A 24,916-nucleotide genomic window follows, 5' to 3' on the forward strand; every position below is an offset into this window, starting at 1 on the left:
TATGGCAATGAGTATGAGTACAGGGAGAAGTAAAGAATTGGGTCATTATTTGAATTGAGTTTAATTAGTTACAAGGAAAGTGAATTGGGTTGGAGCTAAATTTTATTCTACTCCATTCATTCATTTTTTTTTTCAGTAAACTCCCTTCAGTTTCATATATAAGCACCATCTTTACATCTTGGGCATACCAAGATAAAATTCAGGGTTGCTCCTTCAAAAAGGCTTGCAATCTTATGGGTAAGATAAACAAGTCAACAGTTACAACACACCATAGTATTGTAAATAGTGTTATGAGAGCAAAAAACAGAGTCCCAGAAAAGGTTGTATTTAAGCTGAGGAAAAGCGAAAGGTTTGGGATGACTCCCTCAAGACATTGTTTGTGCTGAATCCTGAAGTGTAGATGGTTTAGACTAGAGACTGAGAGTAGCAAATGTGCTTAAAGCATTCATTAGATGCACCAGGATGTCAAGAGATGAAGATATGAAAGTCAGACCATACAGGGATGTGTATATCACCCTAAACAGCCCAAAATATATCCTAAAGGCAATGGGAGGCTATGAAAGATTTTAAGCAAATTACCAAATTTTGTATAAAAAGTATACACAATGACTGACAATTTTCTGATGGATACTTAAATAAGAAGGTAAGTGATATTATACAAAGGAAAGCCTTCTTCAATATGTCTTCATTTTTATATCCCCAAAGACTCTTTCCTTTTTATGTCTCAGAGTAGCATCAACCCCTGAAGGACTGATCCACATTTAATAATCAATAACATGGGAGATACATACCAAAGGGTTGATTTACTTGTATGCACTGAAAAATATCACTTTCACGCAAATCACAAATATTTGAGTCAAAAAGGTTGGTATTGACTCTCAGTGGCCAAATTATGTAGTCATGCAGTGATCATAATAAAAGCCTGTTTTATTAATTTACTGTGAAATATTATAGTGACAAGAAACACAAAATAGAAGGGAGGCAAACTTGGGAATCTGATTTCATGATGAGCATGAAATCCAAATAATGACAAGTAGATAAATTAAATGTTTAATGTTAATAGGCAAGGATATCTGATGTTTTCATCTCATGATAGAGTTGATCTTTTCACTCAGATTAGAAAAACTTGAGACTTCCTGGCTCCAAATCCAAGATCTAGTCTTGCCAGTGGGACACAAATAACTTGACGTCCAATGACAAGTGTACCCTCTCCATTTCATGATCATTACCATTTCTTCAAATACATGGCCCCTTTTACTTTATTTCCATGGTTGACTGATGCCCCTTCTGTGTGGCACCCTTTATCTTTAAACATGTTAATACTTCTACCAGAAGCCATCTGGCCTGCCCTAAGTCTACTGATCTATAATCTAATATTGATTTTATCATTTATTTCCAAGAAAGACAATTATTTCCTCCATTGTAATATTCCTAGTGGGCTCCTTATTGTACTCCCTTAAAACTTAAAAACACAGACACTAGAAGGAGCTGTCTACAACGATTATATAAACACACATATGCAGTCAAGTGAAAAAAAAAAAGAAAACAGACATTTTTGGTTATTCAATGATGGTATTCCTCTTGTGAATTTTGACCTGCAATAAAAGCACATATTTTCTCTAAGTTTTTTAGACCAATATATCCAGGAAAACATGCCTTTAATACTTACGAAATTTTAACTTCAAGTCTTTCTAATTATATAGTAAAGGGCAACAGATCCCTCCAGTTAATCTTTGAAACAGAAAAATAAAGAATTTGTTTTTTCTCTGATTTCCCATTATTTTTTCTTGTGTTCTTTATTACCATAATCAAAATATTTGAGTGAAATAGAATTTTTATTTATCGATGACTGTCTTTTGTTAATGTTGAGAAACACTTCTGACACCTAAATAATACTTTGATTACAGGATTCCTGGTTTTTGGCAACAAATTAAGGAAAGGAAATAATTAGTCTCCAAATTACACACTGATATTGGGTGTATATGGCTTTAACTATGTTGAGGCAGCATAAGCAATTAAAATTAGGTATTGCATGCACCCAGGATATATGAGTTAGGCAGAAAGTCAGAAGAAGTTAACACCTGTGTAGAAATATTGCTACTTTGGTTTCATTTCTGTTTTTTGTTGTGTTTTACATCTGAGTTAAGGATTGAAAGATGCAAGATTACTATTTTTAACAGAATGCTTTTGTTTAAAAGTAGTAGAAACAACTCAAACAAGCTTAATTAACATAGATAATTTATTGCTTTAGTGATTGAGAATAATTTCACGTAGTGCTTTAACGACAGCTCAAAAGAAATTCCCAGGACGTGTCTTTATACTTTTTGCATTTCTCAACTTCTCTTCCTGGGTGTTTGCTTCACTCCTTGGAAGCTTCTCTCTCTTGATTCAAGATGAATGACGGTGGCTTCCCCAAAATCATACTTCTGCATTGCTATGAAGCAAAAGCAAAGAAGGACATTTCTACCACAGTCTCCAACTACATGCTCTGAGATTCACTCTGATCAAACCAGCTAAACAACAGGCCATCTGGGAACAAATATGGCTAGGGAGCCCACGTGCCATGACTGTTCCTAGCAAACATGTTCAGTTTCCTGTAGCACATGGTTGTCGTGGGAGCAGGAAGGAGATGTTCATTAAAATCAGAGTAGTGTACCAAGATAAAGGGAATAAATTTAGAGGTAAATAAATGACCTCACACACTGCTTTTAATATCAAATATATGTATTAAAAATATTTCTGCCCAGAGATAAATCCACACATTTGTGGTCAGTTGATTTTCAACAAAGGTGCCAAGAACAGACACAAAACATGGACAGTCTCTTCAATAAATGGTGTTGGGAAAACTGGATATCCACTTCCAGAAGAATAAAACTAGACCCTTATCTCACACCATATATGAAAATCAACTGAAAATGGATTAAAGACTTAAACACAAAACCTGAAACTATAAAACTGCTAGAAGAAAACATAGAGGAGAGTTCCATTGGCCTGGGCAATGATTTTTTTTTTTTAAATATGACTCCAAAGCACGGGCAACAAAAAGAAAAATAGATAAATGAGATTATGAAAAAAAAAATAGTTTCTGCACAGCAAAGGAAACAATCAGTAGAGTGAAAGACAACTTATGGAATGGGAGAAAGTAGTTGCAAACCATACATCTGATAAGGCATTGATACCCAAAATATATAAGAAACTCAAACAACTCAACAGAAAGAAAAAAAAAAAACTGATTTAAAAATGGGCAAAGGACCAAGAGAGCTATTTCTCAAGAGAAGAAATGTAATGGGCAGGAAATATATTTAAAAATTCTTGACATTACTTAACATCAGAGAAATGCAAATAAAAACCGCAATGAGATATCACTTCACAACTCTTTGAATGACTGTTATGAAAAAGACGAAAGATAGCAAGTGCTGTCAAGGATTGGAGAAAAGGTGACCCTTGTACACTGTTGATGGGAATGTAAATTTGTATGGTCATTATGGAAAACAGTAAGGAAGTCCCTCAAGAAATTAAAAATAGAGCTATACTATGATCCAGCAGATCCACTACTGGGTATATATCAAAAGAAATGAAATCAGCATGTTGAAGAGATACTTGCACTTCCATGTTTATTGCACCATTGTTTACAATAGCAAAGATAAGAAATCTACCTAAGCATCCATCAATGGATGAATGAATAAAGAAAATGTGATATATAAATATAACGGAATACTTTTCAATCTTAAAGAGAAGGAAATCTTGTCATTTTTCACAACATGGATGATCCTGGAGATTAAGTGAAATAAACCACACACACAGAAAAATGATTACTGAATTTTCTCACTTATATGTGAAATTTTAAAAAGTTAAACTCATAGAATGATGGTTACCAGGGGCTGGTGTGGGGGTGTAGGGGAAGATTTTGGAAGTACACCAAAGATTTCTGATTGAAGTGCAATGGAAGATTTTGATCGAAGTACAATGTTGGTTAGATAGGAAGAAAAAGTTCAAGAGATCCACTGTAAAACATAGTGACTATAGTTAATAACAACATATTGCATTTTGAAAATCATATTTTTCTCTTCTCACCATTAAAAAAAGATGCTTGTGATGTAATGCACACATTAATTACTAGACTGAGTCATTCAACAATGTATACATATTTCAAAACATCATGTTGTACACAATAAATGCATACAATTTGTATTTGTCAATTAACAAAATAAAATATTTTAAAATTCCTATTCACAGTTAATATGTTTAGGTAATATGAATAGGATACAAGCACCAAAAATAAAATTTTAGTAGAGTTTTCAATTTAAAAAATCCCATTAATCTAGTATAAAAGGATTAACTAGATTGAAATTATTAATATATGCTTTCACCCGCAACAGAATGCCAGAACCACTGCCTTTTGCCTTTAGGGTATCTCTGAAGTACCACTGCTAATCAAAAGCAGTTGAGACTGCCAAGTTCAGCTTCTCTTTCTAGAAAGCCACAAACTCACAAACTCACTCTCCAGTTTGCTGTCTTCTGTCATTGCCCTTCTCCATGACAGTAATATGGTGAATAGTAAGGAGCCAGAAAGAGCAGGAACATATTACCAACAAGGAAGAAACGGCTCACCCAGCTCCAGGGTGCTGAGCTTGCAACCCACTTGTGAGATTGGGTTATTTAGAAACTAGAAAGCAAATACCACACGCAAATTGAAACATATATTTCTGCATTGTAATGTTCTCTGCCTTTTTGGTGTTTTCTCCATGTTTTAACTTGTTTTATACTGGCTCTATTGAGAGATTTACATCTTACTTTTTTTCTAAAAAACTACTAATTATCCTTTCGTAGCAACTAAACCAAATATCTGAATCTCCTTCTCCAGGAATCTTCAAATCTGCTATATTTTTATTTGTTTCTGTTTTCTAGCATTTATTCTATTTCAAGTGGCATAGACACCTTACTGGCTTTTGCAAAAGTAAATATTTTATCCCCTTTCAAGATGAATTGCAATTTTCTACCAGCCTTGAGCGGTGAGAAAATTTAAAGATGTCCACCTTATAGCATCTAGATTATGAACTGAACCATCAAATTGTTCTGTGCATTTAATAAATTGTGCATTGCCAATAAATATTTCTCTAGTCAAGGTTGGTGTTATAGGAATTTAAGATACAGAAGCTCAGCAATAAAATGTATATATAACCAATGGCCTTGGAAAAGAATTGATTGAATGTGGGTTTAAAGTGAGGTTTAATACAGTCTTATGAGTGTTTTAATGAATTATTAGGTATTTTATTATAACAAAAATTTAACTTATATGCTAAATAGCCAAGGAAAGATATATTTGCTTCAGATTAATATTTCTATATAATGGAATTTAACTCACTTTCAAGAGCTCCTTTTTAAATCACTACCAGCTTGTACATAATAAAGGGGGAAAAACATATTGTGAGTTACAGTTAACTATTTGAACTGGTAAAATATTCTATTCCTTAATCACGACATAAAACTCCTGATCTATAAGTATTTGTTGCAATCATAGTTGACTTCAGAGGAGTTGTTGATATTAAAAATACTTAATTGTATATGTAAGGTGAATACTTGATATAAAGAAAAGGCAATAAATGTAAAAGAAGCTTCATAGTCCATTTTCATAATTAATATCCGAATACTTTAGTTTTTCCTCTATGTCCTTCCAACTAAAACTGCTCTCAGTATTTCTTTTTTTTTTTTTTTTTTTTTTTTTTTGAGACGGAGTCTCGCTCTGTCGCCCAGGCCGGAGTGAGCGGCGCGATCTTAGCTCACTGCAAGCTCCGCCCCCCGGGTTCCCGCCATTCTCCTGCCTCAGCCTCTCGGGTAGCTGGAACTACAGGCGCCACCACCTCGCCCCGCTAGTTTTTTGTATTTCTTAATAGAGACGGGGTTTCACCGTGTTAGCCAGGATGGTCTCGATCTCCTGACCTCGTGATCCGCCCGCCTCGGCCTCCCAAAGTGCTGGGATTACAGGCTTGAGCCACCGCGCCCGGCTGCTCTCAGTATTTCCAACTAAAAATAGAAGACACTGTGTCTTGCCTAAACTTTCTGACTTTTCCTACTGATGAGGCAGTGATGGGACCCTTATTTTTCTCCTGCAGGAATGACAGACTCATTTCCCAGTTGCTGAATTACTGCTGGCAACTTTCAACTGAGTCTGCCTCAAAATTTCTTGAAGCCAGGACTCTCAAACTTTGAAGTGTATTGGGTGAGCTTAAAGCTCAGATGGCTGTTCCCCCAGACTTCTGATTTAGGAAATCTGGGGTGGAGCCCGATATTTTGTCTTTCTAGCAAGCGCCAGGGTAATGCCGATGCTACTGTTCTGGGAAGCACACTTTGGGAACCAGGGTTTTAAGCTGAAGAAAGCTGCTCACCCAAGGTGACACTTCCCATCTGGAGCAGTTCAGATCCACTGTGGGTACATAAGCCAGGCCTCCTTGTCTCAAAAGGATAAAGCGAAAGGACTATCTCAGCTCCAGATCTCCCACTGAAACTGGCTGAGCCTTTTGTTATCATTGTTTGGCATTTCAACAATTCTCTCTGTCCAATCCTATTTCCATTCTCCCCCTTCTTTATAGGTGTTGATCCTGTGGGTGCAACGAGACCCAAATCAATGTGTTTAAAACATTTATCTAACATTTTAATGGCTGGTCAGCATTTGTAGAAAGCCATCCAAACTTGTGTCTATATTTTGCATTCTCCAATTCTAGGCGGATAAACTTCTCAGCTTCTACTGGCTGTGGAATGCATCTACAGAAACGTGTACAGATTCCTAATGTGCTGATCAAAATGAGTCCCACATGGGTGAAACCAGAGTCTCTGTCCAGGTAGATTTCTCTCCTGTTCTTCATACTAATATCTTTCCATTTTCTTCCTGCTTCCTATGCCACCATTTCTTGACATACTGTCAGAAGATGACCAGTTCATCTCTAGTTACCTAGTTACACAAAACAGATGCCAAAGTCATTACCCACCTCTTCTTTCCCCTTATTCTCCAAACCTAGCCCAATATCAATTTCTGTTGATTCTACCTAGAAAATCTCTCTCCAATATTTCTACACTCTTCTTTCTAACTGTCCATTTAAACCCTAGTGCAGACAAATAACATTAATCACTTAGATAACATTAAAGCCTTCCTAACTAGACCCAGGTTTTTTTGTTACCACTAATCTAATCTGTACCTTGGCAATGTCTCTAAAAAAATAATCTGATTTTGTTTCTTCCTTTTAATGCATTCCTTTTATCCTCTTCTGCCACAAAATGTGCCCACAGCCCACACCCACTCTACATATACACAAATTGATCTCTGGATAAAGTTCAAAATTCTCAATTTCAGGCCTGGCGAGGTGGCTCACGCCTGTAATCCCAGCACTTTGAGAGGCTGAGGCAGGTGGATCACTTGAGGTCAGGAGTTCCAGATCAGCCTGACCAATATGGTGAAACCCCCGTCTCTACTAAAAATACAAAATTAGCTGGGCGTGGTGGTGCATACCTGTAATCCCAGCTACGTGGGAGACTGAGGCAGGAGAATTGCTTGAACCTGGGAGGCAGAGGTTGTAGTGAGCCGAGACCGTGACATTGCACTCCAGCCTGGGAAACAAGAGCAAAACTCCATCTCCAAAAAAACAGAAAAAATCTCAACTTAGATTACAATCCTGCTCATGATCCACTCCCTCTTCTATCTCTTATCTCATCTTATATCCCCATATACAATACAATATACTCCCATTATGCTAAACAACTGGAAGTTTCTGAACCTTTGCAAAGCCGCTCATCCAGAAAAATGTCCCTGGGTTACCCAGGCTAAGACAACAAACAATGTTTATGGAAAGACATTTTAAAGTTTTCGTTTCCCATAATAAATTAGATCCTGAGAGGCTGGTCATAAAATCCCCAGTTGAGAAACACTGCCATAGATACAATCCTTAAATATAAAAGCAAAGGCAAAGAATTATAGCATTTGGGGGCTGGAATGGACTTTAAATAAAAGCAAGGCCAACTCCCTTGTTTTCCAAATACAGAAAATGTTTTCTCATAGAAGCTAAATGGACTTGTTTGGTGGATAGTAAAGGAGTCAGAACAAGATCAGAATGAGTATGGGTAAAGTTGAAGGAAATCTATAAAATATCAAAGAACTAAAAAAAAAAAAAAAAAAAAAAAAGGTGCCTATGGAGGTGTCACCACTAATTTTGAAACTCAATACAAATACACCCAAAGTGTATATGATGGAGAGGGAGACAAACTGGGAGCCCAGAATCCCACACTGATTTCCAAGGTTATCATTTCTTTCAGAAGGCATTGTTGCCACTGTTTCTTTATGGAGGGCAATAGAGACTGAGAATGAGAGGGTTTACATATATCTTCATCTCTTTGAGTGTGCCAGTTGTAACTCTAATAGCTCATGTCTCAGGAAGAAAAGTATTTAATATTATTAACTGGTATACACATGTGAAGCAAACATTCTCATCCACAACTAAATAACAAAAAATGTCACGAGCAACCTCTAATATTTTCTACTCTATTTTATTATATTCTAAACCATTAAGAAAATGACTGCCTATGATCTGCTTAATTGGTTTCTCAGTCCAATAGTGGGTTGTAAGCAACAGTTTGAAAAATAATGTGTTTGATTTCTCATTATTTGACCTCTGAATTTGTGGTCTTCTTTGTGTTCTTTTGTCCGTAACATCAACGATGTTTTTTAAATAGCACCAATATATTTTGCCTTCTTGGTAAATTGCATTGGTCAATTAAGATTAAGCCATATAGCAGGAAAATCGAATATAATGTTTCTTACTCAGCTGAGACTGCCATAACAAAATATCACAAAGGGGGTGGTTTAAACAACAGGTATTTTTTTTTTTTTTCACAGTTTCTGGAGGCTGGAGTCTGAGATCAGTGTGCTAACATAGTCTGGTTGTGTGAGCCCTCATCCTCGCTGGCAGCTGGCCTCCTTCTCACTGTGTCCTCCCGCGGCAAGGACAGAGCGAGAGAGAGAAAACCTCCTGGTGTCTCCTTATAAGGGCGCTGAGTTCCTCCTGAGCACCCCACTTTCGTGACTGTAACTAAACTTACTCATCTTCTCAAAGCCTCATTTCCAAATACCATTAAACTGGGGGTTAAGGCTTCAACATACGAATTTTAGGGGGAACACAATAGTCCATGGCATAATGTAAACCAACATACTTCCATACGGAAAGGGCCTTCCAGTCCCGGAGGCAAAAAGGAGCTGGGGAAAGTGGAAGTGAAAGGTAGCAAGTAGTGTTTCATCCTCGGAATCAAAATTCGAGGAGAGGTTGTTAGAAATACCTTTATAAATGGAGGAGAGTTTATTCCTTATTTTCATGTTAAAGTTTATAAAATTTCAAAAACCCTTGGAGAAGCAGCTTGACAACATAAAGTAGCTGCCACAAAGCATTAATGATGACATGATGTGATTAGGCAGAGAACAGATCCTGACATGGTGACCTCTCACGCTCCACAGCCAGGGAAAACGTGAAAGAAATTCAAAAGTTTTTACATGACACTCAGTGGGTGTTTGGTAGATAGCTGAAAGTCAGACACTTTGATATCCCAGTGTCACGAATCCTGGCAATAACTGAAGTGTGTGTCCTGGGTAATAGAAGGAAATTTTCTTGCACAGACAAAGGATATTGATACACTACACAGAAGATGTAACAAGGACAGAAGCCAAGGCCTGAAAGTAAGCAAGATTGATGACATCTCAACTGGAGGTACCCAGAGGCCAGTAGATAAGAACAACGTAACATTATATATGTTCTCATGGTACTCAAACATCACCCAGAGACAGAAGTAGGAGAAGAGGATGGAGAGTGATATGATTTGGATATTTGTTCCCTCTAAATTCCATGTTGAAATGTGATTCCCAAATGTTTCAGGTGGGGCCTAGTAGGAGGTATTGGATCATGAGGGTGAATCCCTCATGAATGGCTTGGCACCGTCCACTTGGTGCTGAGTGAGTTCTTGCTATATTAGACCCCAGGAGAGCTGCTTGTTGAAAAGAGCTTGGCTCCTCCTCCTTTTCTCTCTTGCTCCTTCTTGTCATGCGATTGGCTGGCTCGCCTTCACCTTGCACCTTGATTATAAGCTTCCTAAGGCCTTCCCCAAGAGCAGATGGTGGCACCATGCTTCCTGTACAGCCTGCAGAACCATGACACAAATAAATTTCTTTCCTTTATAAATTAGCCAGTCTCAGGTATAGCAGAGACAAAGTCTCAAGTCTAGGTATTTAGCACAAAGATATTGAGAAAGGCAGAAAGAAATTGTTATGAAACTACAACAGCTGCAATATATTTAATTATCAAGTTTGTAACTTAAAATGTGACACTGTTATACTTCAGTTTCTTTTTCTTTTTCTTTTTTTTTGTGAGATGGAGTCTCGCTTTGTCACTAAGGCGGAGTGCAGTGGCGTGAACTCAGCTCACTGCAAGCTCCGCCTCCCGGGTTCACGCCATTCTCCTGCCTCAGCCTCCCGAGTAGCTGGAACTACAGGTGCCCACCACCACACCCGGCTAGTATTTTGTATTTTTTAGTAGACAGGGTTTCACCATGTTAGCCGGGTTGGCCTCGATCTCCTGACCTTGTGATATGCCCACCTTGGCCTCCCAACGTGCTGGGACTACAGGCATGAGCCACCAAGCCCGGCCCTGTTTTCCTTATATACTCCCTCTCCATTAAAATATTTTGACCTGTCATTATAATTTAAGAAATGTATAGGGTGATTTCTAAAAATATAACATGGGTTTTCATGAGACGCTTGGGTCAAAAACCATGTGATTTTTGTGCTAATATATTTAAAACCAAGTAATTAACTCTTCCCCTTTCTCTAAAGCTGATAATGGACTAATCTATATGCCACATGTCGATATCATACTTGTTGCACAAAGTTTCACATAGTTATTTATGTATTTGAGGCAGGGTCCAGCTTTGTCACCCAGGCTGGAGGAGTGGCACAATCTTGGCTCACAGCAACCTCTGCCCTCCTGGGCTCATGTGATCCTTCTACCTCAGCCTCCCAAGTCGCTTGGATCACAGGCATGCACCACCATGCCTGGCCTTATTTATTTATTTATTTATTTATTTATTTATTTATTTATAGTAGTGACGGGGGTCTTACCATGTTGCCTAGACTGGTCTTGAACTCCTGAGCTCAAATGATCCACCCACCTCAGCCTCCCAAAGTGCAGGGATGATAGACGTGAGCCACCACACCCAGCCACAGTTCTCATTTATAAAACGAATATTCTTCGTACTATTTTACATAAATATTACTCTTTTCTTGGAGTCCTCCAAAATATATGAAAAGAAACATGTATAGCAAAGGTTAAATCTGAGATAAATAGTCATTTCTGGATAAATCTGTAACTAAGAATAGGATAACCTTCATTTGGCCACAGAGAATTGTAATACCATAATACTATAATTGTCACGCTATGCTTAGCTATTTTTAAGTGATTGTTGACTTTTACTGTGTGCCTACCTACCATATACTCATCACTGAGCTACGTAGGCTCTGAGAATACAGACTAAACCGGGCAAATTTTTGCCCTATCAAAGCTGGTTGCCTAATTCATGAAAGAAAATTAAACATTTACAAACAGCAATGCCCACTGTGGCATGTTCTGTATGTTACAGGAGCAGCGGGGAGGGTCTTTTTGGTTGTGCAAGGGGTCTGCATAGGGGAAATTGTGAGGGATAAAAGACAGTTTCCCAGGTGGCCTTGGATTGTCCCTGTTCTCCCTCCTTTCTCACTTACAGTTCTCAGGAATATCTGTAGAATGTGCTGCGAATGTAATATCATGAGACAGACGGGGACTGGCAAGCCCTGGTTCCGCTCCAGTCTCCCCCACTAGAAACAGGATGTCCTTCAGGCTTTACAGCTCCATGAGCCCCGTGGCCCAGGACGTGAAACCCAGGGTGGGCTGCTTTCCTGGGCCCCTCAGCTGCGGTCCAAGTGGGGCACGTGCAGGTCACACTCCATCTGTACTGGACAGCTTTCTTGAACCTTGTGGGAGCGCTTTTGAGTCTTAGGTTTCTGTCGTCTTTGCTGCCTATCTGTAATAATAGACCCACTTCACGGAACTTGCATGGGACTGTTTTGTCTCACCAGACTCTGGCCACTTGGTAACCAGTGCACAGTGAATACGCTTCACAGTAATAACTGGGCTCAATCTTAACCTATACATAGGAATTTTGTGTGTTTTTAAAATATTCCTTTCTTACACTGAAGAGGCCTGACTGAATCTGCTAGAAATATTAGAATGGAGCAAATTGGTGCCACAAAAATATCTGAGATTTAATTTTGAGGTTTTACCTCATGATTTCATATGTTGGGCACTAAAATAAGTCATTTAAACATAACTTTTAAAAGCCAGGCAGTGGTTGCTTATTTTGAGGAAATTGCAATATATACCTATAAATATTATCAGAATTGCTACTGTTGGCTTGGAAGAAAATATCCACAATGATCACATACCAATTCAAATCTTTTTTTACTTCAAAATATTTGGACAGGTCTGAAATGAGGTAACTCGGAAAATCCCTTGATCATTCAAAAATTGGCTCGTGATGTTGAGGGGATGAGATTACAGATGCATGAAACCCTGACCTAGATTAGACCAATCAGATTCACTCTCTCAAGAATTTTAAGTTCCAACAGATTCCAAGTGCTGAACTCTAAAGAACCTGTAAAATAGGACTGGACCAACCATGGTTACCAGTCAGCTTGGTTGTAAGGCAAGCAGTGAAAGCTCACCTCCAGAAGAGTCAAGTGCTGAGGAAATTAGGATTAAAAGTCAGGTGGAACCAAGAGAGGCGGGGAGAGATTGGGATAATTGGGTTGTGTTGGTTTCTGGGTTGCCTTGATTGCCTTGTTTGGGTGCTCTCAATTTCAGTCCCTTACAGGACCTGGCTGCACTTCTTGTCCTTGGATTTTATGGGATCCACCAAGATTGCTCCAGGTCCAGGCACTGACTAGATAATTATGAATGACTTTTGTTACATCCAAGCAAACGATTAACGTTTGTACTAAAAAAAAAAAAAAAAAATGAGAAGGCAGCCTAAGACCAAGCAAGGAAAGGCAAAACGTTGTGTAGCACAATATATACATCTTATCACAGTGCTTGTTTACTTCTGGACTCCATTGAATGAAAAACAATAGAATATAAATCAATTCATATGCTGCCTTCATATTCCCCTGGGGTACACAGTAGCACTAAAATCATACGTAATTTAGCTGAGTGAGATGGCTCCATAGTTTCATCCATGATATTCAGTTGAGAGAAAAAGTTATTCATTTTATCATTTCAATGTTTACTCTTTTCTGAAATAGATTAATTTAAATTGCTCAGGGTGATCTTGGAATATCATTTGACATGATGATTTTTTTCCAGTCTGCAAGAAAGTTTAAAACAACAGTAGTTGCTAGCCATTTATTTCCAAATGCCCAAATGTATTGGAAGTCAGATTGAATTTTTTGATAATTATCCAGATGTTGAACATATGTAGAGTAAACGTTAAAAATAGAATAAGCGACTGCCACTCAATAAGTCATAGGTTAGGGCAGCATTTGGAATAGAAAAATCTTTGAAGAGCCAAAGGTGTCCTTAATGACATCAATGACATTTTTCCATTGAATGGCTTCCCTCACCATCTTATTCTATTATGCAGTAACTTTATAGAGACTCTCCTTGCCAGTGGCCCCCTCTAAATTCCTTTTCTTATTAACTTTTCAGAAATTCTTTCACACAAAAGGGATTGACAGTTGCTCACTGTACGCTCTCCCAGGAGAACTGTCATTTTAAGCCTTTAATTAAACAGAGCAATCTTTTACTTTAGGATTTTACAAAACGTAGTCAATAGAAAAGGGAACGTTCGAGGAACAAAGAAGTTTCCTTGAATCTCTTACATCATACCAGGTAGGTGACTGTTCTATCCATTCTCCCTAGCAAATCAGGCCTTGCTTGGCAAAAGAAGTATTAAATAGAGATAATTCCAATACTTATTCAGTCTTATCTTCATAATCATTATCATTGCTATTCTCCTTCATGAATCATCTTTTTTTCTTTGAAATCTTACATATTTTCCCCCAACCAGAAGAAAACAGAAAAGTAAAATGAACTCAAAGAAGCATTAAACATATTCTATCAAAGAGATATGTTAGCAGCAGCAACTTTTATGAACACATGTAAAATAAAATAATTATACAAACAAGAATGTACATACACTTATTCAAACATTCTCTGCAAGTTTTGATGAAATTTGAAATAGACAAGTGCTTAAGGCATTGGCAGAATGCTAAAGTGGTGAATAGATCGCCTCCGCCACATCAAGATAGACTGCCTATCTATGGGATCTCATTGAGGGTAGCACCACAGATGGACTCTAGTCCATGATTAAGTTAGGAGAGGACCTGGAGCTCCCTAAACTAAGGCAGTAGAAATGGTAGGTCATGCCATTAGTTAATACACCAAATAGCTGCAGCCATAAGAGTCAGACTCCTGACCATGACAGGGAGAGGATCAATACTTCTTAATCATGCATCTTAAAAATCACACAGCATTAAGAGCTGAGATCTCTCTCCCAAGTCAGATACCTGTCCTAGCCAAGGTGCAATGGACAACACCAAACCCCACATCTGCTGCTTCTATTACTTTGTGAATCTTCTCTGAAGAATTCTTCCTACCATAAGATGAGCATGTATGAGGTCTGGCAATTTGCCTTTGTTTTTACAAAAATATAAAAATATAACATGCAATGAAATAATTTAATAGATGTATACCTATATTGATATATCAAATACTTACTATTCATTAATCTTTCAACAAATAATTTTTGAGACTAAGTCTGTGCTAGGAACTGTATGTACAACATAAACACAGCATTGGGATATAAGATAAAGGTCAAGACTGGGCTTTGAAATTAGGATTACCGAGTTAGAATTCCAGTGTTGCTTGTGATTAGTAGTGTGAGGTGAGCAAGTTCTACTCTCTGACTCACATTTTTTGTTCCATAAAATAATAGTTACATTTGCGAGGTTGTCATGGGGATTAATGAAAACGTATGAATAGTACTTAATATAAAAATGACAACTATAAAATTCCACTTTGGTCAATATATTATCACACTTTTCTTTGAAAAAGAATCCTGATAATGAGGACACATAAATGAATTCTTAATTTCAAAAATGCAAATGATTAAGCAATAAGTTAGAAGAATATTAGAACCAGATTTTAAAAAAACAAACTTCTTAGTAAAACACGGGGGTGTCCCTTATTAAAATAGTCTGTGTAAGCATGGATGCATAAAACTTACACACTATCTGTAAATATCTTTGTCCAAAATTCACACTGATAATCATTAATTATTAGGCCATTTATCAGTGGGAAAAAATATCAGTTCTCAGTGACTAAAAACAAAACAGAGGGAAAAAAAAGGCTTCTCAAGAAATCTCCTCCCATCCAATTTCATAGAACACATCTAAATAAGTCAGCTGTGTAGGTGGGTTGCTAGGGAATGCTGTAGTTTAAAGTACTTATATGATAGCTTTGAAAACATGAGTCCATGTGGAAATTAAATTGTAAGAATTAAGTGGTCATGTCCAGTCACAAGCATCCATTTTGAAGACATTACATAATGTCACAGACTGTACGGAATATCCCACTGGTAAGCTGTAATAACCAGGTGACTTCTGTGTGATAGAGACACCCATGATAAGGCTGAGAGGATGTTATTAATAGAATAGCCTTTACCGTATCTTGCTGTAGATGCTGTTTAAAGTTCCTTTAATTTAAGCAAATAAGCCAAAAGCTTCTAGTTCAGAGCTCTGAACACAAGGATTACACCAGGGATGTTATGTAATAAGTTAACTAAACTGGTTTGTTCCTGAGGATTTTATTCCTTTTCCTATATATTCCTAAGGAATTTACTTCTCTCCCCATACCCCACCCTCAGTAATGGAATAGAAAAAAGTGGCTTTGAAGTATATGCAAGGGAAAGCATAAGAAAAAAATGCATTTTTAAGAAAAAAAATGAATTACGCTGGTTTCCTATTTTATGAGTTGAACTTACTCCAGAAACAAGACAAATACTTTCCTAGTATGCTCTTTGGGGAAGAAATTTAAAAATTTGAATAAATAGAATACATCATCCTCAACTAAGTACTAAATGTAGAATAAATGAATGAAGGAATGAATGTTTCCCAAGTATTAGATGCTTTAAATACATGATTCTATTTCATATCCATCATAATTCCATTTTAAAGAGAATGAAGCTGATACGCAATGACTCTGACTCCAGAAGGCAGAGGTGAGATGCCAGAATTCTAAACAGAGCCATATCCTCTAATCAATCATCTTTTCAATGGCTGCAGGTTGAAATTAAGGACAATTGAGGAGATACATAAAACACATTAATGCAATCTAATCATGAAGAAGATTACTAAAACATATTGCCTGTTACTGAGACAGAGTAAAGAAAAATGATCCAATAAGCAGCTTCTAACTTGACTGGTGGAAAACAGAACAGGATGGAAATAATTGAACTTCTATATGAACCTGCATAAGCTGTACTTGTAAAGGTATTAGGTATTACTTTTAAAAACAATGAGTTTCACCTTGAGGCATTGTCATCTATTCTGCTTCCCTCCTTAGCTGAAGATAGTTAAATAAGTTACTTTTTCCTATATTAAAATAAATTTTGTAAAAAGGAAAAATTTTTAAATTAAAATCTATAATAATGAATGAATTGTACTGTGCTTCTGTAGTTTTACCATCACTTCCAGTGTATACAACTAAATTGCCTGAAGATGGGAAAGATTCACTCCAGAGAGGCGTTCAGTATTGGCTAAAGAAACATACCACGTTTTCATGTTTCTTTGACCGTTGTTGATTTCATCACTTGTTTCGAAAATTTGTTTCAAAGCCCTTGGAAATCCCGACTTCTCAGTTTCTTTCTTGAATTCGATGGGACTGCAGAATAATTTAAGCTTTTCATCTGAGTTAGAATCTGTATTTCTGTAGTTCATCAACCTCATCTGTCACGTATATGTCACTGAAATGAGAAAAACCTTAGAAGGCAGAAAAAATTAAAAACAAATTAATGTGGGAAGATGATATAAATCAAGTGGTGAAGCCAAGAGTGAATTATCAAAAGATCTTTCATCAGAAGTGAATACATTTTCCTTTCTCTCAAGAGGAACCCATTATGTGTTTTTGTTTGCACTATTGTACTTCAAGTGGCATATTAAAGGAATAGATATATTAGGATTTAGAATGTGTTTTACTCTGATAGGAAAGAATAGTGGTCCTTTAAATTTCATTTGAAAAGACTTAAACCTTGAAAGTCGACATAGGCCCTGGCTAGTAATGAATGCTATGAAAAACAAATACTGTTTATAACTTAAAATACATGACTGAATCATCCCCCATAAGAAAAGAAAATATCACAACAAGACCAGCTTAGAATTAACATTATTTAGTCTATCTAAAATCCTTATAGTTTATTCAGTCAAATATGACAGTTTGACATTTTTTAGCAAACGCATACTCTGTTTACTGAGAGGGAAAAGAAACAATTAAAACAAGGATTGCTTACATGTTCTAAGCTTGTTTTCCCTCCGAGTTAAACTAACTGGCTTTACCAATGGGTTTTGAAAGACACATCTATATCAAACAGAAATCTCAATAAGGGGTTTGGAATTGCCAGGCAATGAGGGAAGATAAAGATAGATAGAAATTCAACTATAAAGAAAAATTTGTTTTTTAGTAGCTCGCCAATCACTACATCTGTTTTTTTTTTAATCAGAGAAACATAAATTGCAATATTGTAAGTTTTTTTGGAAGAGAGAGAGAGAGACAGAGAGACAGAGAGAGAGAGAGTGTGTGTGTGTATGTGAGAGAGAGAGAGACAGAGAGACGAGAGAGAGAGAAGAGAGGATGAGAGAGACGGACTTGTTAGGAAAGCAATGTCTGGGCATTTACCTTGGCCTAAGATGCTAATCAGTGGTGTGATTTGGGGAAGGGAACTGTTGTAATAGTGATAACGTTCTGATCCTGAGATCTGCAAATGTCTGTGACAACAGGCAGAAAGGGATTTTTTCTTTTATAGACAGGAATAAGTCAGGCTAGTAACAACCAGGCTTGGAAAAATGGGACAAGGGGGACCTGGTGAGATCAGAGGGGTCAGCCTCTTCGTGGCGGGGGTGGGTCCTAAATGAGCAGTTGTATGCTGGCTCAGGCAGAAGGTGCTTCAAACCAGGTTCGAGGAAGAGGGAAGGAGAGAAATGTCACACATTTGGGTAGGGAGAATTTTGTTCTGATTAACCAGTTGTAACAAGTAGTTCAGCTGATGATTTATGAGTGTCTGGCCTAGTCATAGGTAAACAAGGGGGCATCCATGAGTTGTATCTAAGATAAGTGGGGGAAGTGGGGTTCTTTGCGGTGGACTATTTTCTGGAACACAAAGGATGGGGGGATTTCTTTAATGTTCACTCCTTTCCAGGACTGAGTTAGGGTGAAATTCAACATTGTCAGTCTTGATGTCACTCCCAGCTCTGAGCCTTTTTTTTCTTGCTCTTACCCTAAACAAGAAAGGTTCTTTCTTTTCCTCTCTTGTCACAAAGATCCTGGAAGAACCAGGTCACTGCATTGAAGTATTAGGGCAAGGGTTGGGGAGGAAGAATCACATGGGAAAGTCTTTAAAGAGGAAAGAAACCACCTGGGACAACATCATCTGAGCTGAGAATGGTCTCTTAGGAATAGCTAAAATCAGATCGTAAAGTCTCCTCAGCTAATTGGAAGGTCACGGCTGGATTCTGCGGTTCGTTTCCAAAGCTCTGAGCGTAAGCAGGGCACCCTCTGGATGGGCTGGAACAGGAGAAAGTAGCATACAAGGTGGTGAGTGTACGTCTGAAGCTCTTCCAGACAGATGTTGGCAACTGTGTCTGGCCTGAACAAGAACATAAAGGGTATATCTTACAGCAGATCTCATCAGAGTGAGAAAGTGACAGTATACACCAGTGATTCCATCGTGCCCCATAGGGTCAGGGTGAGGACAACGTGAAATTAAGTGGGTAGTGATTTTTTCCCTCCTGGGAAATGGTGTAGAAATCTGAACTGCATGAAGTTCATATATTTTTGGACTCTGTCTCATTTTCTTAAATCAAAAATGCTACTTATCACCTTCGTGACTTGTAAGTTTCTCCTGTGAAATCACAGGACAATAATAACTTGAGAAAAAAAGTTCTTCCCAACAGGGCACCATGGATTGTTACTGTTATACATGCTACTACCATCAAAAGCAGTGAAGATACATCATACATTCTATAATTAATTCCGTAACAGTGAAAAAAATTTAGTTCTGCTCATCACTGACAAAATGCCAATAACTCTCATTTAAATTTACTGTTTAGGAGCAGTCAAATCTTTTATCACTATTGTGATAAATTAGAAGTGGGAATGAAGCCTGTGTTTTCTGTAATTAAGTAGTAATAATGCCATTTCTGACATACTTTGTCTCTGTCATCAAAGTAATATGATTTGCTTCTTAATTACATTTCTGGTGAAAGTGAAATAACAAAGAACACCACCAGTGAATTCATCTCCTTATAATACATGTTACAGTGAGACTTGGTTAATGCTAAAGAGGTAGCAAGGAAAGAGGCTTGGCAAACCAGATTAGATTTTCTCTTCCTCTTACTTGTCCTAGTATACAGGATGTTATTATTCTGCATTCCATAAATTACATGTAATTGCATTTTAGTGTCATCTCCATTTCTCATAATGTTGAAATGTTCATTGTAGCTTACCAGGAAGCCTTAAATGTGGGTGCATGGGAAGTGGGATGAACAAAATGATGCCAATCTTGATTTCTATATGCTATTATCAAAGCTCCATTTAACCACTCTTCTAGAGGTGGGGCAGTCACACCTGAATTACACCATCGACTAATGGAGACCACCTAGAGAGACTCCAAAAGACTTATGGGCAGTAATTTTTAGAGCTATTCCATTATGCTTTAGGCAGCAATATTCACAAGACCCATCTTAGCATTTGGTGAATGATTCTGAATCTGAAGCTTTATTTTCCCCCTTCTCACCTAATCATAGCAGGTAAGTTCTGTCACCCCCCAGGTCTGCTCTAAAAGCTGGCGCATCTTTGTACTGCTTACAGCTTTGTCTCAAGCAACAAGTCCCAGCAACTAGAAAAAGATCCTTTTCCTCCTCCACATTCCCAATTTGGAAGAGCCAGCTGAGAGCAATATGGTGGAGTAGGCTGACCTCAGCTGACACTCCGCAAACATTTGCTTAGCACTGTGCTAGATGTGAATAGAAATAAAGATAAATAAAAATAGGGCCCAAGCCCTTCAGAAGCTGGCAAAGTATTAATTCACTTGGGAAGATTCTGATAAGTTTATTCACACTAAACTGTTATTAGCTGACAAGTGTTAGTTCCGTCAGGTGTTATTACAACAGGTTCCTTAGCAACCCAGTTTCTCCTTGTGTGGTTGGTAGGAAGCAGGGGGAGAAGCTGAGGTACTAGGGTATTGCTGTGTGGGAACAGCTTTAGAAGAAATCTGTCAGAGAATTATAAAGTTGCCCAACTGAAGCTCCAGAGAATCACCTGCCAACCTATTTCATCCTGGGGCTTTTACAGAATGGGCTCCCAGGAATGTCCCTTAACAGATTTGCTGCCAACCAAGAAAGCAAGTGTGCAGAGCTGACCTTGGAGCCAGGAGCTTCAGGAAGCTCATTTTCTCATTAAGAATTGTCTTCCCTTTAAAAGCACCATAATGTAGCTTGAAAAACTGCCTTCCTTTAAGAGCTTGTTTCATAGCCTGATATTTTGTGGAGTAATGGCTACAGAATTTAGGTTCAATTCACAGTGATCCTAAAGGGCATCACTGTATCAAATGTTTAGAATGTTAGGAATTTTAGGCTAGAAATCAAGTGGCCTGAGTGAATTTCACATTTCAATGAGTGTATAAATGAGATGTGCCCTGAAGAAAGATTTGGGGTCGGTGGGTGGACAAATCTTAGCCTTTTTACAGGAAATGTCTGTATCTATTTCTATCTATCTATCGATAGATATTTGTACATATAGCATATGTGTGTATACATACATAATTTCTTATATTTAATTTGTGATTATATAACAATGAACAATTGAAAATCAGGGACCAGCCTACTTACACAAAAAAATTATATATTACTTTTATTAATTCTATAATCATCAAACAGTAAAAATGAAAACTAGGGCTCAGAGTACTTACAGAAATCTTCCTGCAGAAAATTATGGTGACTTCTACTATCATTTAGACAGGATTTTAGTAAGTTCAGGTTTAAAATATATGAGGCGTGCTTTGAAGATCAAGGCCTGGGCCCGTTGGCTTAGAATAAGGTTCATCTGCAAACATAGCGATTCAGTAAACTGTCACTAGCCAAGGATGGATCTTGCCTTCATCTGCCTGAGCACCAGGAGAAAATTTATTTAAGGAGAAAGAAAACAAGAGCAAAGAGCATTCTGTGGCTTGTATGTCTTGTAACTTGAGATGACATTTTCTGCATACTTTCTACTATATGATATCCAGTAGAAGATATGGGATGCCCAGATCTCAGTGGCTCAAATCGCAAGCAAAAGGCAGTAATTGGATGTCCACACTGTCCATCATCTCAAGGACAACAGAGACAGATGGGCCACTTCAGGTGCAGAAGCCAGATATGGTGAAGGGACTTGAGAGACTATGAATCATTCTTTACTGAGGAGGGGTGGGGTGGGGTGAGCAGTGAGGATGAGATTGGCAGGTATTTCCCATTCTGCTTGCAGTCTTTTTCACTGTGGGATTAGCAATGGGCATGGACCATATCTGAATATTAGTAATTTACAGGATAAAATAAAGGGATGCTAGGAAACTCTTCTGACATTCTGTCTCCTGAAGTTCTGAAGATGTCACTCACAGTCTTAAAAAGAGAAAATATTATCCATCAGAGCCTGATGAGAAGAAATGAGAGTCCCGGACCTTAACTAACAAGTTCCATGGAACAATAGTATATGTAAAAATAAATAACACGCGACAGGCACTCAAGAAATGTTTTCACTGATAATAATACTAGACAACATTTTGGTGGGAACTTACATGTGTCAAACACTTGGCTAAACAATATCCTCATGTGGTTCAAGCTCTGAAACTTATTTTTTTCCATAACTCATTTGGCAACAAAACCTGACTCTACCTGAATTTGTGTAATGCCAGAACTTGACCTGAACTGCTGTGCAGCTATTTCTGGTGTTTATTTATTCAACTTAGTGGAAATATTTCTACATTTCCTTGTAGAATTTTTGATGTGTTTGACTATGAGATGTTTCCCAAACTCTATTATGAGGTATTGTTTAATATATAATATATACTCCATATAATCTTTTCTTAAAAAATAAAAATTTCTTATTCTAGGGTACATCTGGTCTCAGAGGGTTTAGACAAGGGTTGTAGAGCCTGAGTCTTTTCAACATCCTTTGATTCAGCAATATAAATTATCTTTATTTTGTGGCTGGGAGACTGAAGCACAGAGATGTTAAATAGTTTCTCTAAGGTCACACAGTTGATACTGGTTGAAGATACAACTTGATTATAGTCAGTTTGCCACTAAGGTTATGGTCTTAAGTCACTACTCTGTACTGCTTCTTGTATGGATAATGACACATAATAGAGAAACAATCAAGTTAACTAGTAAGGTAATGGAAATGCCTACAAATAGCAGTAAGAAAATACAGTATTATGAACAAGGAAATATAGTTCCTGTCAGATATTTGACAACCAATCTAATATGTTGACTAAGAACTATAGGCACAAAAAAGCAATATTGGATAGAAAAGGAAAGGGGCGAAGTGTACCTTATCAGTGGCAGGGCTTGGGAAATTCAGGATGTCAAACAAGAAACAATACCAAAGACCTATCTTTGGAATCTTTGTGTTAGAGCCTGGGAAAACCCCAAAGTAGCCACTAGGACAGGGATCATGGCATTGGAAGTAGGAGAGCCACAGTCCTTGTGGGTCTCAAGAGAGAGTTGAGAATCTCTGCTTGCTCTGTGCCCTTCACTTAGAAGGGGATCTTCCACTTGAGGAGCCCATCACATTGGGAGTGTATGGGTCACAACCAGTTTGCTACTGGGTGCCCTTCCTCTTATTTTCTTCTGACTGGTAAACAGAGTTTGTGTTAAGGAGCACTGTCAATGTAGAATGCTCCTCATGCCTTGCATATAAATATCATAATCTGTGAAGGCTGATACAGAGGTGACTGGGAGAAATAGAGAGAGGAAGAGCTTGTATATTATCTATATTTCATAGATAATATAAGACTGTACATAGAAAACCCCATAGACTCTGACCAAAGGCTCCTAGAACTGATAAACAACTTCAGCAAAGTTTGGGGATACAAAATCAATTTGCAAAAGTCAGTAACATTTCTATACACCAATAACTTCCAAGCTGACAGCCAAATCAAGAATGCAATCCCATTCACCTTGTGAACATCTCATTGAAAAAGATGTCTTCCAGTCATTTTTAATATCTAGGCATATACTTAATATAATAAAAATAAAGAGCTTCAACAAATAAAACATTGAAACTACATACCTCAAAATAATAAGAGCCATCTCTGACAGTCCCACAGCCAAAATCATACTGAATGGTCAAAGACCAGAAAGACTCCCCTTGAGAACCAGAGCAAGACAAGGATGCCTACTCTCAACACTCCTATTTAACACAGTACTGGAAGTCCTAGCCAGAGCAACCAGGCAAGAGAAGGAAATAAAAGGCAACTAAATAGGAAGAGAGGAAGTCAAACTATCTATTTTCATAGATAATATAAGACTATACCTAGAAAACCCCACAGACTCTGACCAAAGGCTCCTAGAACTGATAAACAACTTCAGCAAAGTTTTAGGATACAAAATCAATTTGCAAAAATCAGTGACATTTCTATACACCAGTAACTTCCAAGCTGACAGCCAGATCAATCGAGAATGCAATCCTAGGCCGGGCGCGGTGGCTCAAGCCTGTAATCCCAGCACTTTGGGAGGCCGAGACGGGCGGATCACAAGGTCAGGAGATCGAGACCATCCTGGCTAACACGGCGAAACCCCGTCTCTACTAAAAACACAAAAAATTAGCCGGGCGAGGTGGCGGCGCCTGTGGTCCCAGCTACTCGGGAGGCTGAGGCAGGAGAATAGCGGGAACCCGGGAGGCGGAGCTTGCAGTGAGCTGAGATCTGGCCACTGCACTCCAGCCTGGGCGACAGAGCGAGACTCCGTCTCAAAAAAAAAAAAAAAAAAAAAGAGAATGCAATCCTAGTCACAATAGCCACAAAAGGAATAAAATACATAGGTATACAGCTAACCAGGGAGGTGAAAGACCTCTACAATGAGAATGACAAAACACTACTCAAAGAAACCAGAGAAAATACAAACAAATGAAAAAACATTCCATGGTCGTGGATAGAAAGCATCGATATTGTTAAAATGGGCATACTGCCCAAAGCTATTTACAGATGCAATGCTATTCCTGTCAAACTACCAGTGACATTTTCACAGAATTACAAAAAAATATTCTAAAATTTATTTTGAACCAAAAGAGAGTCTTAATGGCCAAAGCAAACCTAAGCGAAAAGAACAAAGCTGGAGGTTTCACAATACCTGACTTCAGACTAGACTACAAGGCTGTAGCAACAAAAGCAGGTTATTACATGATACTACTACGCAATCAGACAGTATAGACCAATGGAACGGGTTAGAAAATCCAGAAGTAAAGCTGCACAAGTACAACCATCTTATCTTCAACAAAACCAACAAAACAAGCCCTGGAGAAAGGTCTCCTCATTCTACAAACGCCGC

General features: G+C 37.9%; 1 long non-coding RNA gene across 1 annotated transcript; it reads right to left on the reverse strand.

Moving 5' to 3' along the window:
• Positions 1–2,221: 2,221 nt before the first annotated feature.
• LOC103880869 lies at positions 2,222–24,152 on the reverse strand. Its single transcript, XR_002520215.2, has 2 exons — positions 16,890–24,152; positions 2,222–2,434 (listed from the first exon to the last, which is right to left on the reverse strand). It is a non-coding gene; the product is annotated as an uncharacterized LOC103880869 (long non-coding RNA).
• Positions 24,153–24,916: the final 764 nt, after the last annotated feature.

The sequence above is a fragment of the Papio anubis genome, chromosome 2, assembly GCF_008728515.1.
Source record: "Papio anubis isolate 15944 chromosome 2, Panubis1.0, whole genome shotgun sequence".
Taxonomy (NCBI): domain Eukaryota; kingdom Metazoa; phylum Chordata; class Mammalia; order Primates; family Cercopithecidae; genus Papio; species Papio anubis.